Source organism: Panthera tigris, chromosome B1 (assembly GCF_018350195.1).
Source record: "Panthera tigris isolate Pti1 chromosome B1, P.tigris_Pti1_mat1.1, whole genome shotgun sequence".
NCBI classification, from domain to species: Eukaryota; Metazoa; Chordata; class Mammalia; order Carnivora; family Felidae; genus Panthera; species Panthera tigris.
This window is the reverse complement of record NC_056663.1, coordinates 18,825,721-18,839,626: the sequence shown is the minus strand read 5'-3', so window position 1 is coordinate 18,839,626 and position 13,906 is coordinate 18,825,721. Positions and strand designations below refer to the sequence as shown.

The 13,906-nt window shown below is 37.2% G+C and overlaps 1 long non-coding RNA gene across 1 annotated transcript in view; it reads left to right on the top strand.

Annotated features, from left to right (window-relative positions):
* Nucleotides 1-2,962: 2,962 nt before the first annotated feature.
* Nucleotides 2,963-13,906, top strand: part of LOC122237607 — a 97,694-nt gene continuing 86,750 nt past the window's right edge. Inside the window, exons 1-2 of the long non-coding RNA XR_006216189.1 lie at nucleotides 2,963-3,071; nucleotides 3,923-4,344. This is a non-coding gene — a long non-coding RNA (uncharacterized LOC122237607). The remainder of the gene's footprint in view (nucleotides 3,072-3,922; nucleotides 4,345-13,906) is intronic.

Genomic DNA, 13,906 nt, shown 5'->3' with positions numbered 1-13,906 from the left:
CAGGATGAAAACAGGGTACAGAGTTGAAAAGAGAAAATGGGTAAGTGGAAACGAGGAGGTCAATTCTAAATGAATGTTTTATCGATAAAGAAAATTATCCCAATTGTCCAAACGATTTCTCAAAAAAAAAGTCAAACATTGATTCATGATACTCAGTGAAAATACTCTTGGTCTCATTAGTTTGGAAATTGATTTTTTAAAAAACTTGCTTTTTTAAATTTAATTTACAAAGTACATGATCATACATTATCTAATCCACTCTTAAAATAAATATGGAGTGACCAGGTAGAGCCCATTGGAAACTCTCACTTGCCCAAAATAAAAGGGAGCATCAGGGAGTGAGAGTAGTAAGAATTCATCTCTAAAGCAAAGAATTTCTCGGGATTGCTCTCTCCACTGATGACCTTGAAGTTCTCCAAAAAAGAACACCTTTGAAAAGGCTGAGTTCTATTCTTGGCAGTTCCGCTTGTAAGAATTCCCTAAGATCACGGTCCTCTTCTGGCACAAGAAACGGCTCTCCGACAGTGGTATTGCTAGTCATCCTGATTTCTGAGTGGCCTGTTTAATATCTACAGAAGTTCCTTCCAATTCGCTGCCTTGGGTGATTTCCCAAGATATGGTGTATAAATAGTGTTAGTTTCTTGTCCCAATTTATTTATTGATTAGCTCTCCCACAGGTGAGGAAATGGGAAACCATTATAGGCATATATAAAATCTGACAACTAGCCTACTTGGACAGAATTTTGCACAGCAATCTGCTTCACTGCTCACACCTGCATAGCTGTGTCATACATTTAAGAAATCTAAATCATTTCCACCACAGGCACATCATAGCACAGTGTTCAACTTCAAGCTCCTTTATCAGGAAAGCTAATTACATTCTCTTATTAAGTTCACACACTGTATTTCTACACTGTATCTTTAATATATGAGTATCATTTTCTTTCCTCCCTCTATTTTCTGCATGGGTTGTGGCCTGGAGATATATTCTTAGTTCTGTCCTTCTCTTTCTCCCTACAACATGCTTTCTCTCCTATTCACCAATCTGTTCTCACAAGCTTAGCCATCAGCAGTAACTCCTCCTTCCCTGGGTCCACTCTATCCCTAGAAGCTTCCTCTTTAATCACTTTCCCCGTGTCCTTGGGCAGCTCTGTGGAGTCCTTAAACTTCTACACTGCACGTTTTTTATTCCCACCTAGAAGGAAAGTTGAAAGCAAAGAGTGACATGTGATTAATCACATGCAAATTCATGCATGTCTTTTCTTTTCCCCAAAGCATCCTTTTATGGAGCGATCACAGATTTTTAAATTGAAGGCATGATAGCAACTTAAGTGTCATTGTTACATTATCTCAAAAAAAAAATGTATTGATTAAGCACAGGCTATGTATGCTCAATATGGTAATGAGGACACAGATTAAAGCAAGCAAGAAATAAAAATTATGCACAAGGAACTTTATTGTATGAGTTGCAGATAAACTATCACAAGAAGTATCATATAAATAGCATAGGATAAACCTCAGGAGAGGTCTAAAAGAGGTCTATGGAGTATTGAGGAAAGCATACTGACATAAAGTGGATCAAGGTATTCTTTAGAAAAAGGATGTATTTGAGATTGATGAAATGATTAGTAAAGGAGACAGAGATACTGAGAGGTTGGGGAAGTCACTCCAGAGAGAAATTAGGAGCAAAGACACATGCAGATACACAGAGTTACTGGGGAAGAGCCAATAACCAATTTTGGATAAATATTAAAATAATTGAGTGTAGAGAGTATGATGGGGTCACTTACGTCAAGCAGTGACATAAAGATTCAGGACGGCAGCCAAGGGCGACGAGCTGAGAAACAGACACTGCTAAAATCAGAACACGCTGACAGTACCAAGAACTGCTAATTAACAAGGCCAAGAGAACGTGGAAGAACCAAGAACTGTTAATCACCAGAACCAGAAGAGGCCTGAAATGGCTAACGACTGATTAAACTCCTTCAAGAAGGCAGGATTTCTGCAGCAAACTCTCTGATTTTCCAGATGCCGACTCTTCCACATCTGACCACGTACGAAAGGCAACTGCCACTGAACGCCCTGCGGGGCTGACCACGGAACATAATCAGCAGTTAAGTGCTGACAGCTGATGCAGACCAGACGGAGTCCTCATTTCAGCTGTGTGCTCACCGACTGATTTTCCCTTTGGTTCGTTCACTTCTTACACTTGTACTTTATTATGTGGCTTTGTATTGTATGTCTTGTGTATGCGTAGGAAGCCAAGTGAAAGGAGTTCGGAATCCCAAGCCTGTTGCAATTGTGTGAACCCTGCTTTATGAGTGAATAAGCTAACATCGTGGAAAGACACAAAGTGTGTAGTGCCTTTATAGCACGCTCGTGACGTGGAGCAAAGCATACAGCAAAAATGGTCACTGGAACTGTGTCATGGAGACCCAAGTGTGCACGAACAAGGGTTTCATAAAATTGACAGACGGTGATAACCAATGAAGGTGCTAGAAAAGTGGCATGATCGAAATGTATCAATCACCCCATTAATATGAATACGGTAGCCCCCGTTTTTCTATCCAGGATACTTTCCCCGGCCCCCACTGGATGCCTGAAACCCCAGATAGCACCGAGCCCTCTATATATTCTTTTTTTCCCTATACATACACCCCTATGATAAAGTTTAATTTATAAATGAGGCACAGGAAGAGATTAACGATAGATAACGATAAAATGGAATTACAACAATATACACATAAAAGTTTTATGAATGTGGCTTCTCTCGCTCAACATATCTTATTATACTGTACTCACCTTCTCATATTAACGGGCCATGGTAAAATGCTTACATGAAGAGATGACGCAGTAAATGACGCAAGCGATGCAATGCGCAGCGCCTGGCTACTGTGGACGTCATGACGCTGCGTCAGGAGGAGGAGCCTCGGCTTCAGAGCAGGCTTGGCGGCGTCAGGAGTGGGAGCCTCGGCGTGAGACCCAGGCTTGGCGGCTGGAGGTTAAAAGCAAAGAAAGCTGAACCACAAACGAGGGGACTACCCTACCCCTAAGAAAAAATAATCATTACGGTAAAAAGGTTTTACCAACGTTCCAGTAAAATAGGTTTGTTGTTGGGAAGCGTAACGTTACAGTTAACAACCCAAAGTCCTTCCTGACAGGATATGTGCATTACTAATTTATAATGATTATAGTGTGGGAATATTGACTTAACATCGCAAACTCCCTGAACATAATGTGAATGTTTTACGATTCAGAGAGAATTTCAGATACTTGCAGGTTTTCTGAGTCACTATTGGCAGTAGCTGTTCTTTACAAGTTAACCAGGGCAGTTTCATGGAGTAGTTTAGAAAAAATATCTATGGCAATCATTTTCTTTTTTCTTTTTTAAATTTTTTTAAATGTTTATTTTTGAGATAGAGCGCTGGCAGGGGAGGGGCAGAGAGAGAGAGAGCGAGGGAGACACAGAATCCGAAGCAGGCTCCAGGCTTTGAGCTGTCAGCACAAAGCCCCACTCGGGGCTGCAACTCATGAACTCCGAGATCATGACCTGAGCTGAAGTCTGACACTTAAACCCAATGAGCTACCCTGGAGCCCCAATCATTTTCTTTTTTGTAAGTATTAGCCAACAACTGCAGCAGGATCAAAATTATAGATACAATTCAGTTATGCAGACATAAAATTTTAATTTTCCCATAATTCAACTCAATTTAGGCCGGTTCCGCATAGCTTAGCTTCTCCTAACGTGCAAAAGACCTGAATCGTGTTACTTCAAGGTAACACAATCATTTCTGGTTAAAAATTTAGACTCTTTGGGTAAACATTTAAACAAACTTAGTATTTTAGTTTCTCATGATTAAAAATTTAAACTTTGTATCTGGACCGTTTCCCACTTTTAAAGACACCTCCCTTTTTCTCTTAGAATTTGTCCAAGAGCCAAAGGATTATAAGAGATCATGCATGTTGGGGACGAAGATACTGACCTTGAGTAATTGCTGCCACCCCAGCCCAACCACAAGATGTCTAAACTCAGTTGTTTTTGAGTTTTCGTTCTTTAACACTATTGCCTCTGCTGCTAATGTCTTGGGACATCGCTTCTCTTGGCACATGAACTATACTATGATGCTCCTGGGACCTTCGTCACAACTATCCCAAAAGGCAGCACCTCCTGGCATGAATACTGCTTCTTAATTTTCAGAAATTTTCTGAGGATCTGCAGAATATCTCTGTGCCCCCCCTGGAGACAAAGGAGTATTGGGAGGCTTTCTCTTCTCTGCCTAAAAACACCATGCAGGCGTTCCTGATCGCTGCAGCTGCTCATGTTGGTGATGGGTCCTCTGTAAGGTAGGAGCTTCAGAGCACACACCTTTGCTGTTATTGTCATAGATTCCATGGTTTCCTCTTCCCTGCACCAGGCAAGGGAGCAAAAGTGCCCTGGCAACCTCTGTAGTCCAGATCCATATCCACTAAATTCTTTCCTCTCCCATCCCAGGAAAACTTGTTATTTTCTTTGTTTTGTCGTGGAACTCTGTCCTTACATCATACCCTGTATCCTTCCATAGTCTCTGACATATACCAAGAGCTTGATATTCTTAGACTTCCTAAATGTGGCTCTTGATATTTAAAAGGAAACATGGTAAATGGGTGATGGGTATTAAGGAGGGCACTCGTGATGAGCACTGGGTGTTGTATCGAAGTGATAATTCACTAAATTCTACATCTGCAACTAATATTACACTGTATGTTAGCTTGAAATTTAAATAAAAGCTCGGGAAAAATGAAAGGAAACTTAGGATTTAGAAAACTCCATTTTCTCTCAAGTGCTTGGCTCTTGGAATTGAAAGCCTAGTTTTCAAGACTAATGTTTCATATCTGTTCCCTTTTAAAGTTTATTTTGAAAGTCAAAGCTGAGTTACGGTGTATGTGTTATTGATGTTTATTTCCCCAAGGAAAGCATATACAGAAAACTGTTGACATTGTTTGACCAATAAGCTTAAGGATAAGGGTAAAGTTACAAAAAATTATACAGCTTACTAGCAAATTATTATCATACCTATATATAGATACCATGACCCATATATGGGTATATTAGCGTGCTCAGCCTGCCACAACAAAATACCACAGACTGAGTGGCTTAAACAACAAAAATTTATGTTCTTATAATTCTGGAAGCTAGAAGTCCAAGATCAAGGTGCCATCAGGGTTCCTCTGATAAGGCTTCTCTCTCTGGCTTGTAGAAGGCCACTGTCTGGTTATGTTCTCACGTAGCCTTTTCTTTGTGCATACACAAAGAGATAGAGGGAGCCCTCTGGTGTCTCTTCCTTATCCTTGTTTCCTCAATTAATCTTAATTATTTCCTTAGTCTCCCTATCTTCAAATACAGTCACATTGAGGGTTAGAACTTCAATATATGCATTTTGGAAGGGACATATAATTCAATCCATACAGTGAGTAATAAATTACTTAAATTAATTGTTCCCAAATAATTTGTGATGAATCAATCATTCTTATCTTTCTTCTAAAGAGGAAAACTTCTAACCCAGTGCAGTGATTTAAGGATACCTGGAGGTGTCCCTAGCATACTTTTTAAAAATGGCTTAGCAGGTTCCTCCCATTCAAGGACTCGAAGTCATTAGGGAAAGAAGCAGGAGAGGAGATTAAAGGAGAAGCAAGTAATTTGGCTCATCTTCTCTCTGAGTCCTAGCATGAATGGAGAAAGAAGTTACTTCTGAATGAATGAATAGTAATGCAAGTGACAGTGATAGTGTAAAAGTTAGATTCAAGGCTAAACTATTTTAATAATCAAGGGGTAAGAAATGATAATTATGTGACACGATAAGAGGTGTTAACACTACCATGACAATCATATTGCAGTAATGTAAGTGTATCGGTTCAACATGTTGCAACCTTAAACTTACACAATGTTAAATGTCAAATATATTTCAATTCACAAAGTAAATACAACATATGGATTAAAAAAAGTAACCAAGAGGCCTCAAAATAGAATGACTTTTAAAAATTTTTATTTTTTTTTCCCCAAAAGTGTCTACTCATAATTTAACATACTGCAGCCCATGGGCCAAATCTGGCCCACTTCCTGTTTCTGCATGACCTGCAAGTAAAAAATGATTTTTATATTTTTAAAGTGTTGAAAAAAAATCAAAAGAGTAATATTTGTGACACGTGAAAATTATATGAAATTCAAATTGTGGTGTTCACACAAATAAAGTTCCGTTGGAACACAGCCACCCTCAGGCATTGATGTATTATCATCTATGGCAGGGCTGAGTAGTTGTGACAGAGACTGAATGGACCCATGAAGCCTGAAGTGTTTACTTTGTAACCCTTAATGGGAACCATTTAATGATCTTTGGTGTAACCAGTTCAGGCTAGTAAAGCAGCCATACACCCTGAATCCTCCAGGGACCCTGCTCAGAGGAGCATCACCAAGGTCAATACAGGGGCAAACCTTGCTCTGGGCTTGTCCAGCTGGCAAGGAGTGTGAATGTGGTGCACACTCCTTCACACTTATTCACACTTATTCATTACTGTGAATTTTGCTGATTGGCCTCTCCAAACTGCAGGAGACAGAGATGAAGGTAGTCAATAGCCGGCAAGCCATGTGCTCTGTCGAAACTCTATTTCTAATGGAAAATAAAACCAAACCTCAGCTCTTTATATTGACTCTCTAGTGCATCTTTATTCTCAGTTCTGACCCTGACCTTCTACCTCCATACAATGAATTTTTATTCTCACAAAGGATGGAATAAAAAGAGACATATAATTTAAAATACAAAAATGTGATTTAGTTGTTTATTTCTAAACATTATGGTGTCTCTAAAGTACTCTTATGAGGTAAACTGAGAAAAATAATCTTATAATTTGCATTCAGAGCCTTAAGAAGCTAGTTCTAAAAATGACATTTTCTTTGTTTTGATACTATTAACTGATACTTCAAGGATTTTCATCAATCCAGAACTTTCTTCCCTCCGACAATTGCTTCCATGCAACTCTTCAATATGTGTTCACTCTATAGAAAGACACCCGAAGATTATTAAAGTAAAACTATTTTAATGAGTTTATGCTTCCATAGGATTATGTAGGATAAGAACTGAGTTCATTGTCTTATTCCACCTCCAAGTCTGGCTTTAGGTGATACTGGACTGGAAATACTAATAATCTTATTTTTTCTTGATAATTCTCATTAGTTATGCTTTAGTCCAACATGTGTTTAATTTGATTTAATGAAGACACTAAATAGAATGTACATCAGAGAGTTGCACTCCCTTGTTACTGATCCATACAAAACCAAAATAAATGAGAGCACATCTACCATTAAAATAAGCCCTATAGCTATAAGTCAAGGTTAAATTATTACTAATTTATATTTTATATTTCCTAGATTTGCATAGAAAAAGATTAATCATCTTCCTGTAGGGGTAGGAAACATTTCCCTTCTTCCCTTCTAGGTTCTTTGCCTGGGCTAATAACTGACAAAAGATAGATTAACAGGAGAAAAGGAGTTTAATTTCGCACATGTGGGTGCCCCATAAAAAAATATAACACTCAAAGATGTGACCAAAGCAGTCAGCTTTTACATCTTTTGAATAAAGAAACAATAAATTTGTAAAGAATTGACAAGACAAAGCAATCTGGGCTTTGAGGCAGTAAATTAGTGAAGAAGTAACAAGATTTGTTTACACAGGCTTCTCCACCTTAAATTCCCTGTCTTTGGTGATAAGAATGCCTCTACCTCTGGTACAGGGAGGGTACCTTTCACATTGGAGATTTATTTCCTGCTTTCAGGGCTCTGAAGGAGGGCCACAATGTCCTTGTACCTACTGTGTCTCAAGTAACTAAGAATAATCAGTAAGCCAAAGGCATATTTTCGGGGAGCATTTTCTGCTGGCTTCCATTGTTCTACATAAGTATTAGCTTTCGCTACTTTATGATTCTTGCTTCTGTCGTCTGGTGTAAGAATCTGGGATTCATATCCTTCAGTGTATAAAGCTGAGCATCCACATGGGTTTTTTTGCAGCAACTAAGGAATGATATCCAGTAACTCTCTTGCAGCAGAAAAAGCAACTATATTGTTAATTATTTTAAATGCAGTACTCCAAAATATGCTTCTCCATGATCAAAATTATCTGAAACAACAAAACTTGGAAAACAAAAATAACAGAACTGTTAAATGTTAACACAAGGGGTGTTTTAGAGATTATCTACTCTGAGATTTGGCAAAGTGCAGCTTGCAGGTGAAATCCAGCCTTGACCATTTGTTTACAGATTGTCTGTGGCTGCTTTTTCAGTAACAACAGAGTTGAGTAGTAGCAATGAAGACGAAGACCGTATGATCTGTAAAGCTGAAAATACTTACTACCTGGACGTTTGCAGGCAATGTTTGCCAACCAGTAATCGGGTCCAGCTCCTCTCATTGTGTGGCTACTGAGGTCAGGCGAGGTTAAGAGTACAAAAAAGGCAGCAGATCCCACATCTCTTGTCTCACAGGCATGAGCCTCAAAAGATGAAAGATTAAGGTGAAACTCCTTTCCTATTAATTCAATAACAATCTAAATTCTTGTCTTCTCAGACCAATTACTCTCTGCCCCTGAAAATGTATGCCTTGCACTTTTATGATTATGCCACTGTTCATACCTTCCATCTATTTAGAATGTCATTTCTCCCTTCCTTTCTGTCTGGAAAACTCCTACTTATTCTGTAAGGCCCAATTAAATGTCATATCATCTCACTAGCTTCCCTTGATCTCCCTAAGCAGAAATAGGGGCTGTCATTTATATTCTTACAGCGATTTATGTGTGCCATTTAAAAACTATAATATGTCAAATTGACACACTCAAGGAAGAGTGAGTAATGCCACAGAACTGTGCACCTATAAATGGTTAAGATGGAAAGTTTTATGTCATGTATATTTTACCACTATAACAAAAAGGGGGGAAAAAAAGAAAGAGTGAGCCTTGCTCAGGTACCATTCTGGGATTCTGGTACGCACGTTGTGGGACCCAGCATTAGTAGTAAATATCATTAGTGTCTACCTTGTTCAAGATTTTTTTTTCTGTAGCCTGAATGCCAAATGCTGAGTATATTCTTCCATATATAAATACATATGTATATGTGTATATATACACATATATGTGTATATGTGTATATATACATATATAGAGAGAGAATGTAAAATTATTCTGTTCTAGCATTAACCACCATCCACTCTTTAGCAAGAATAAGCTACTTAAGATATCTATTTGTGAAAGCTCACTCTCAATCTTTACCTTCCATCCATCCATGTTATCACTGATCTTTATTTGCATCCTATGCTAGACGGATCCCCTCTCTAAAGAATATATGTTGAGGTAGGAATGACTGGCTTCCTAGTTGAAGGATTATACAACAGTCATAGACTCCTCATTCTCTCTCTCAGAAGCTGGCAGTTCACATTTAGAAGAAAGAGGTGACTGTTTTAATTATAAGGTAAACCGTCCTGGTTATTTCTGTCCTTCTTGGTAGTGGTACAAGTTTGAACAAGTACAAAAGTATAATTCTTCTGCATTTCTGTAAATGCCTCCTGCTGACCCAGAACGAATATTTGTTTGCCCAACTATCATACAAAAAAATCTTATCACTGAGAATTCTGAACTCTGTTATTTCCTGTGTTTTCCTTCAATATTATCTCCTGGTAGAATTAATGGACAAAAAGAAAGAAAATAGAAGGTGCTTCTATGAGAATTCCTTGGTAAGCAGTTTCATGCCTACCTTCAAAAGAGTTATTCATATACACATGATAGTGGTTGTCTGTTTAAGGATCTGCCTGCTTCTGCACCTTTAAAGTGTATGTCTGCTGATACTAAGATTTACTCACCTTTAAATCCTCACACGTAACATGGGGCCAGACACATAATAGTTGAACATTGAAAATCTAACTATATAAAGGATAAAAGAAGTCAACTGCTTTAGAAATTGGTCTTACCTAAGAACATTTGCAGATTAAATCCCAGGCATCTGATCAACTGGACAATTTTCCAAATTACGTATTTAGGGAACATAAATAAAAAGCATCAAAAGATGAATTGAAGTAGACTAACAAACTTGTGAAACAAATACTCCCTGTCAGTAGTGATCAAAGAAATGCAAATGAACTGTTTCTTTTAATGTGAATACTGCTCCTGGTTTAAGGTAGTATATTTTTTCTTTTTAATTTTCTTTTTTTTTTTAATTTACATCCAAAGTAGCATATAGTGCAACAATGATTTCAGGAGTAGATTCCTTAATGCCCCTTACCCATTTAGCCCATCCCTCCCCACACCCCTTCCAGTAACCCTCTGTTTGTTCTCCATATTTATGAGTCTCTTATGTTTTGTCCCCCTCCCTGTTTTTATATTATTTTTGTTTCCCTTCCCTTATGTTCATCTGTTTTGTGTCTTAAAGTCCTCATATGAGTGAAGTCATATGATTTTTGTCTTTCTCTGACTGACTAATTTCACTTAGCATAATACCCTCCAGTTCCATCCACATAGTTGTAAATGTCAAAATTTCATTCTTTTTGATCACCAAGTAATACTCCATTGTGTATATATGCCACATCTTCTTTATCCATTCATCCATCCATGGACATTTGGGCTCTTTCCATACTTTGGCTATTGTCAATAGTGCTGCTATAAACATGGGGGTGCATGTGTCCCTTTGAAACAGCACACCTGTATCCCGTGGCTAAATGCCTAGTAGTGCAATTGCTAGGTCATAGGGTAGTTCTATTTTTAGTTTTTTGAGGAACCTCCATACTGTTTTCCAGAGTGGCTGAACCAGGTTGCATTCCCAAAGGTAGTATATTTTAATGTATATCTATTTACTATAAACTAGTCAAACTTAAAAAAAAAATAATTTGACTAAATCTATCAAAAACCCTCAATCCAGTGATGTCATCTCTGAAAAATCTATTCTAAAGAAATAACGTATAAAAAACTTCATGGATGGGGTGCCTGGGAGGCTCAGTCAGTTGGGCGGCCAACTCTTGAGTTCAGTTCAGGTCATGATTTCTCAGCCTCATGCTGACAGCACAGAGACTGTTTGGGATTCTCTCTCTCCCTCTCTCTCTCTCCCTCTCTCTCTCTCACTCTCTCTCTCTCTTTCTACCCCTCTGCACTCATGCTCTCAAAATAGATAAATTTTTAAAAAAATAACTTCTTGCACAAGGCATTCAGCTTGGTGTTATTTATAATAGAAAATCTTGAGAGCCCGTTAAATATGAAAATTGCCCCAATGGTTAAATAAACTATGGTATATTTATTCAATAATAGTGTTTAAAACAAGTGTTTAAAATAAGTTGGAATCAGGATTAAATATGTAGTGGAGTAAAAAAAAAAAAAATCAACCATCATAGTGATCACAAATATGTAACATAAAAAACGACATACAGAGCAGAAAGAACAAAAGAATGAAAACAAAGACAGATAACACTGAAATAAATGTGACAAAAACAATGAGTGGCTTTCTTTGGATTATTTAAATATTCTGTTTTTCTTTCCTTCTTTATTTGTTTCTAAATTTGTTCTAATCATCTTCCATAACATATTTATTGAGAAAAAAAAATATTTTTTTAATGTTTATTTATTTTTGAGAGAGAGACAGAGCATGAGCAGGGGAGGAGCAGAGAGAGAGAGATACAAAACTTCAAGCAGGCTTCAGACTCTGTGCTGTCAGCACAGAGCCCAACGTGGGGCTCGAACCCACAAACGGTGAGATCATGACCTGAGCCGAAGTCAGACGCCTAACCAACTGAGCCACCCAGGTGCCCCAAGGGAGAAGCATAATTAAAAAAAATATTTTCAAGGGGTAGTTGGAAGGCTTAATCAGTTAAGCGTCCAACTCTTGATTTTGGCTCAGGTTGTAAACTGACGGTTCCTGAGTTCAGGCCCCACATACAGCTCCATGGCGTGAGCATTGAGCCTGCTTGGGATTCTCTCTTTCTCTTCCCCTCTCCTTCTGCTCCTCCCCGCTCACATTCTCTCCCTCTCTCTGTCTCTCACTCTCAAAATAAACTTTTAAAAAATAGTTTAAAGTATTATCAAATACTCTAACTACTGTAGTGTGTGGGTGATTAAGGAGGTTAGATATTTAGCTACTTAATACTTCATTCAAGATCAATTACTCTAATACCTGGCAGAAGGCTAAAACATTTTATGGCTGTTTCTTTAGTTTGCCAAGTTTGCTCTTTAAATTCAGTTTGCTGTTATTGCCATGTACTAATTATGCCAGCTTGGGAATGTTGTATATGTTATAGCATTTCTGAGTGTCCGTTTCCTCATGTGTAAAATGGCATTAATGCTACTACTAACAATAATAATGACTCCACAAAGATTTTGTGGGGTTTTAGAGGAGATAACAAAGATAATACTGAGAACTGGTACTTAAAAATGTTAGTTCTTTTCTTCCCACATGAATCTCTCTCTGATATCTGATAGCACAAACTGCCATCACATTCCACAGTTGAGCTGCCTACCATATAGCCACTTGGTTAAAATTGGGAAAACCACCAACCAGCATTGCATGAGACAGTAAATTGCATTTGCTTGAAGCTGAGGTAACAAGCATCAGTTAGAATAAGACAAGAAATTTTTTTTTATCTAATCTTATGGAAATTATATGCTCTTAGGAAAAGCTTTAAATAGCCTTTGGAATGAAACACACCATTTCTAATAGGATCCAAATACTATTAAATGTGTTAGACTGTTTCAAGAATAATGGTGCAAGTACATTTTGGAAAAAAATATGAGTCTTGTTAATATGCTAATTTCACAGGCATATTTCTACTTGACAACTGTGGGTATTATTTTAATTAGAGTCATACTTACATTCTAATATAAGAATTACTACTAAAAGCAGTTTTAATTTCCATCAAGAATAATTTATTGTATTCTTTTCACTTTGTTCTTGAATCCACACCCGTTGTAAATTATCTTGTCTCTGTTAATTAGTAGCCTAAAGCAGTCTTCTTGTTTTCTACTCTTCTCTGCTATCTATATCAATTATCTTTATTTCTTTTTCAGTTTTCCCTTCATTTAAAGCTTGATGTGATAAAACTTCAGAATAAAACAATAATAAAGAATTTTGCTGTTTTTTAAATAAAAATCTATTCAGTATTATTTCTGTTTATTTCCAAATAGTGGGGAAGGTATACACCTTAGTGAGACACCATGGAAAAAATAAGTGATAAATATACTTAAATCATCAGTTTGATCTAGTTGGAAATGTTTGTTTTATTTAACCACATGGGCCTTCAGAATAATCAAGAAATTAGTCTAAATTGTTTTGTATTTTACCGTCTCCTCTGAGTAATGCCAGTTCAGGCCAGTTATGTCACAGATGTGAAGTAACTCTTTTGGAAAAAAAAATATTCCCTTTATTAAACCATTAGAGAACCGTCATAATAATATGTGCCAACTATAAATATACAGCGTGGCATACACAAACCTGAGTTTTTATTGTAAACTAATGATTGAATGGCTAAAGTTAAATGTCTTATGCACATTGTTTCTTGTTCTATTTTCTGTAAACACATAATATTTAGTTAATTTAATCTTTAAATTTGTTTCTGATATTGGTGACTCTTCAATAACTCAGAGCAATATTCAATGACAAAATATCTAACACATGTCTTGGAAACAACATACATTGATAGTGGGCCAATTTTCCAGTGGAAAAGACAGTCTCGTAACATAAATAGATCTAAGTATTATTTTGTATATCAAGTATGTCAATTTTGCTAAAAAATCTGCATTCAGATATATCATGTAGGAGGAAAATTTAGCTGAAATTTTAAGAGAGATGGACATTTTGCAATGCTGTTGTGTGAACTAAATCTATAAAATAGAAATATTTAATGTCTCTTTATAAT